This window comes from Sciurus vulgaris, assembly GCF_902686455.1.
Source record: "Sciurus vulgaris genome assembly, chromosome: 6".
Classification (NCBI taxonomy): Eukaryota; Metazoa; Chordata; class Mammalia; order Rodentia; family Sciuridae; genus Sciurus; species Sciurus vulgaris.
In genome coordinates, this window is record NC_136466.1 from 127,550,299 (window position 1) to 127,556,013 (window position 5,715).

The 5,715-nt window shown below is 44.1% G+C and overlaps 1 pseudogene across 1 annotated transcript; it reads left to right on the top strand.

Moving 5' to 3' along the window:
* Positions 1–3,952: 3,952 nt before the first annotated feature.
* On the top strand, positions 3,953–5,235 carry LOC306663464 (filamin-binding LIM protein 1-like; annotated as a pseudogene). Its single transcript has one exon. The product of its transcript is annotated as a filamin-binding LIM protein 1-like (transcript).
* The last annotated feature ends 480 nt before the right edge of the window (positions 5,236–5,715 follow it).

Sequence of the window (5,715 nt, forward strand, 5' to 3'; positions counted from 1 at the left end):
ATGCTCCCAGATGATACAATGCTGCTGGTCTGTGAACCTCATTTTTTTTTTTTTTAAAGGAGATCCCACTATGTTGCCCAGGTTGGCCTTGAACTCACAATCCTCTTACTGAAGTCAACCAAGTAGCTGGAGTTAGAGGTGCACACTTCTATGCTCACACCAGATTTTCACTTGAAAATAACAATGCAAGACAGTCTCTCAATTTCTTTTCAGCAATAATAATGTGGGTGAAGGTCAGCAACTGACCACAGCCTAGATTTTATAATTCTCTGCCATAATATCATTGTTTGAAATAATGAAACTAATAAAAACAAAGCCCCACGGATACCTCTAAGGACAAAGTTCTTCAGTGCAAAGAACACAGATTACAGAACCAGTCCAGTACTAAGTGTGTTATTTAGCTGGGGAGGCAAGAGCTATTCCCAGAGAAGTTAACTATGAATTTAGGGCGCGTGACTAAGTAGTGGCAAGGGAGGGCATTCCAGGCAGGCGTCACAGTCTTGGGAAAGCAAAGGAAATAGAAATGAGTCAAATGTTTTAGGGACAGTGAATAGACTCATTTGGGAAAAATGCATATTTCACACATAGGGAGATAGGATTGGAAGTACAACTCCAGGCCAGATATTTGTAGCCTGAGGATGTTTGGTTGAATTTAGACCTTTATCTACCAGTATACAGGCATGAGCCACAGAAAGCTTTGGAGCAAGGAGTGACATGATGAAATACTGTTTGGAACATGAGTTGATTTTTGTTTTTTGTTTTTGTTGTTTTAGTTGTAGATGGACACAATGCCTTTATTTTATTTATTTTTATGTTGTGCTGAGGATCGAACTCAGTGCCTCACACTTGTTAGGCAAGCACTCTACCACAGAGCTACAACCCTGGACCCATGGAACATGAGTTTTCAGAGGGGAACAACTGCAGTGTTAAAAGGCCATGGCCATATTAAGGTATAAGGGAATGAAAATGAACAGGTACAGAAAAGAGAGAGATTGTGAATGGGGGAAAAGTAATAAATCAACTCCACATAACAAGTGATGGAAGAGTTTGTATTTAGTCCCTGGTTTCAAGGCTGGATGACAGGAAAGTGATGGTACCATCAGCAAAAATAGGGACATCAGGAAATATGTTGACAGAAAACAATTTCCTCTGGTTAAACAATCACAACAATGGCCCCAAACAACTTTATATCCGGCATGGCCCAGAGTACTATGAACACAATGGCAAAAGAAACATTATTTAAGGTAACATTGCCTTAGTTTTCTGATTATTAGTTAAAATTCTACCTTTGCCTGTAAAGACAGCTGCTGGGCTTACAATTGGTTTTTCAGGATTGATGCGTGTGCAGATTTCTTCCTCCCCTTCCACCCATCATTACAACTGTCCTTGGTAACACAGCTTACTGGAGAAGGAAATTTACATGCTGGGGCCAAGGCCAAACAATGGCCTCCATGGGGGTTAGCCTGTAAGAGCTGAGTAGTGGATTCTGGCTTTCTGCCCACCCTCAGTACACACGTACCTTTCTAAAGGCATTCATCTAATTCCGATTACATTCCGATTTAGTATGCTCCACTAGAAACTTCCTTGTTGGAATCTGAAATTCTTTTACAATTGAGCTCAACTCACAAGTACACTGGCTTCATTGCCTTCTAGAGGCCTGATGTCCTCAGAATAGCACAGTTATTTGCAGCCAAAGGCAGACCTTTGTACACCATTGGCAGCCTCTTCTCGGCAGAGCTCGTGGGAGCCTGAGAGGAAGAAGCCCAGACATGCATGCGATCTTCTCCCCTGTGCATCAGTCCACTCCATTGTCTTTTTCAGTGGTTTGACTTCACACCAAAATTGTAAGGTATTTGGGAAAGTTCTGACATATATTCATAGCTCTGGCAGTATAGGCAGATTTTTATTTAAAATAAAGCAATAATAGGAACATTTTCAAAAGAAAGTTGTTTTTTTTTTTTTTTTTTTAAAGCCAGATGTCTTGATAAAACTACTATGGGAATAGCTCCATATGTGGATTTTTTCTTCTCACTTCTTATCACAGATAACAAGAATTTGTGGAACACACACCCTATTCAGAGCAGAATAATACGACTGTCATTGTTTAGGGTTCAAAACAACTTGCTCATTCCATAAGCCCAGCAAAAGGGTTTGATTTCCCCCTTTGTAATAGCCATCTTTTAATAAAGATTAATTATATTTCAATGATAGAAGTATATGATATCATAAAGGATGCTTTATTATACGTTTGCAGCTGATGGGTGTATGAGATGAAGCCACCAAATAAAGGGCTGGCAGAAACAGTGTTAGTGGTGGAAGAGATACTCCAAGCCTGAAAGGCAGATGCTGCAGCAACCCTGGCATAGAAGAGATGAGTAATGAATATTTAGGGTAATTCTGGTTTTGTTTGGCTAGAAAAATGTGGTTTTATTTTTCATTCTTCTCAATCACTTCTCTAGCCAGGAAGCCTGATATAGACAAAGAAATCAGTTCAGAAACATCTTCAATCACAGGATAGTCTTTGAGAATGTGCAACTGATTCAAAACAACTGATTTTTTCTTCCACAGTCACACAGCAGGAAGATAATCAGAACCAAATAAATGCTCCACACTTGCCTAAGAGCAAACCCACAGAAGGAAGATAAAGCTCTGCAGGAAACCAGCTGGATTTCAGTTGTGTCTTGAGATGTTTGGCAATATTTAGTTGACACATACTAGAGTGTGTGTGTGTGTGTGTGTGTGTGTGTGTGTGTGTGTGTGACTGAAGACTGAATGCAAGGCCTCTCACACGCTAGACTAGCACTCTGCCACTAAGCTACATACTATTTCTCTTCACTTTTTACATTTTATTTAGTGCTGGGGATTGAACCCAGGTTTGCTTTACCACTGAGCTCTACCCCCAGTCCTTTATATTTTGGGACAGGTTCTTGCTAAGTTGCTTAGAATCTCATTACATTCCTGAAGCTGGCCTTGAATTTGCAATCTTCCTGCCTCAGCCTCCTGAGTAGCTGGGATTATAGGCATGGGCCACTATACTGGCTACATACTGTTGTAAAATTTTTTTATCCGTTGAACCAGCTAAATTCTTGAAATATCATTTCATGTTGACATTCCCAATGGTGGCTAAAGTTTAGTTTATTGACTGTGTTCACACAAGCTGAAGTAGAGAATCTTGGGAAGTAGCTCGATGAGTTGGCTCAAAAAGGCCTCTTTTGGTAGTTTGGAGCCTGTTTTAGTTATGTTGCACTTTCAGTAAATGTGGTAAAATGAACAGAGACTAAACAATATGTGCTGCTTCAAGTTTTATATTTATAGTTTGGGATAGGGTCCTAAATCTTTTAAAACATGGAATTTATTAAGTTTTACAGGGATAAAATATCATTGAAAGATATTATAGCTTTTACTTATGTTCATAAAGTTAAATCCATTGGCGTCAAATCTCAACTATTTATATATCCTCAGAAAAGTGGTGTGAAATGTTCAGTAATACATGAATATATCCGCAGTTGATATGCGTCCCATCTTGTAGTTACTATTCAGTTCATCACAGAAGCAGTGTCAGCATTGATGACGAATTGTATTATTTTTTAATTGAAGTTGCTATTGAGAAATCAGTGAATCCCCTCAAATCATATTATCCCTTATTTGCTTCTCCTAGGTTTCTCCAATGGCAATATTTCCTAAAATTATAGTGTAATATCACAACCAGGATATTGATATTAATGCAATCTTGTGATCTTGTTCAGATTCATCCAGTTTTACCTATACCGTGTGTGCAGGTGTATGTGTGTTCATGCAGTACTGTCACCTGGTAGTTTTGTATATCCACCAGAGTCAAAATATAGAACATTTCCATCACACAAAGATTCCTTGTGTTGCCTTTTGCTACCCCACATACATCCCCTCCTACACCCCAAGCTATATTGTTTTCACTGATCAATTAGTGCTCTGTGTAGATGGAAAAAGCAGTTTATAGTGACCAAGAGCATAGGCTCTAAAATGCCATTGTGAGACCAGCAGTCACAGCTTGGGACAACAAATCAAGGCCATGCTGGAGAGGTGCAGAGGGACCCCCAGGAAGGCACTGAGGCTCAGGGAGATGGCCTGCCACCCAAGGTCACATATTTAGGAAATGACCAGAGAACCCAAGCCTGACTTAGGTCCTGGCAAATCCCAAGACCAATCCAGGGTTGAATACCAGCCTCAGCAGACAGGGCAGTGGAGCTGGCCTACTGCTGGGACTTGGGGTCTCCCAGGAAAATTGGAACTCCAACTGTAGCAAGAGCTGGATCAATGGCCTCACAGCCCAAAAAGAGGGTCACCTTATCTGTGTTTATCACCTTCGCACCCCCCACGCAGCAATGTGACTGTGTCTGAGGAAGTGGGTGGCTTGTGAGGCCAGGCGTGGTTAGCCCTGGGAGGCCCCTGCCTCCATGAAGGCAGCTGGGGCTGGCTCAGTGGGGAAGCCCAGTCCCTGGGTGCCCTCTGGCAGGACTGCAGCTCCTGTGCCAGCTGGACCACCTCCACTCTCCAACCGAGGATGCCCTCCTCCGGCTCTGCCCCAAATGGTGAGGACGCATTTGGCGACCTGAATCTCCTCCCACCGCATGCTGATGAGGAGCCCCCAGTGGGAGCATCACTGGTTCTGGACTTGGACTCTCTGCCCCTGCCCCCACCCCCACCACATTTTCTGGCAGAGGGATCATCAGCCCAGCCTCGACCCAGTCACCTCAGGCCCTCAGAGAAGAAGCTGCTGCATCCCCCAAAAGAGCCTGTTGGCTCCTGGAGAGAGATTTCCACAGATGTCTGCACCTTCTTCCACAGGACTGCGCCCCTGAGAGCTGGCTGTGGATGCCGGGACGCCCAGTGTCTCACCTGCTGCACCTGCCCCCACTGACTGGCCGGGCAGAGCTTCTACCATAAGGATGGGTGCCCCCCTGTGAACCCTGCTACCAGGACACCCTGGAGAAGGGTGGCAAAGTGTGGACAGGTGGTCCAGAATCACATCCTCAGGGTCCTGGGCCAGGCCCCATCTCCTTCACATGTGCATTGGGGATGAGAGCTTTGCCCGGGACCGCTACAACCAGGGGACTTCTACAGGAAATCTGCCCCCACGTGCAGCATCTGTGAGAATCCTATCATCCTCCAGATGGGAATGCCTTCAAAATCAAATGCAAGGGAAGAAACTTCCATGAAAACAGCTACAAATGCAGGACTGCGGTATCTTCTATCTGAGGAACCCACGGACTAATGCTGCTACCTCCCAAAGGACTGTCTCTTCTGCAAGCCATGCTACACGAAGCAGAGTGCCATGGGGCACTGCTGGGAGTGCTTGCCAGCCTTGGCCAGGGTCCTTCCCTGACCTGGTCTCCCTTCCTGACCTTGCACACCTCTTTTCCATGCCCTACAGGGCACAAATGTGCAGCTCAGCCCAGCATTTCTGGGATGCAGGGAGCTGAGCCACCTAGGGCTCAGAGACAGGTGCTTGCACACCATGTTCCTCAGACTTTCAACTCCTCCAGATCTCCAGGCGACACTTGTATCCCTAGCACTCACACTTAACTGTCTAGTAGCAGATACTGAGACCAACTCAGAGTACAGAACTGAGCTGTGTGCGGAAAACCTCCAAGGTCACTTAAAAAGTGCTTCTTAAGAATTTCGAGGTTTACTGATCTGATTATACTACAGAGCTATAGTAAAAAAAAAAAATACAGT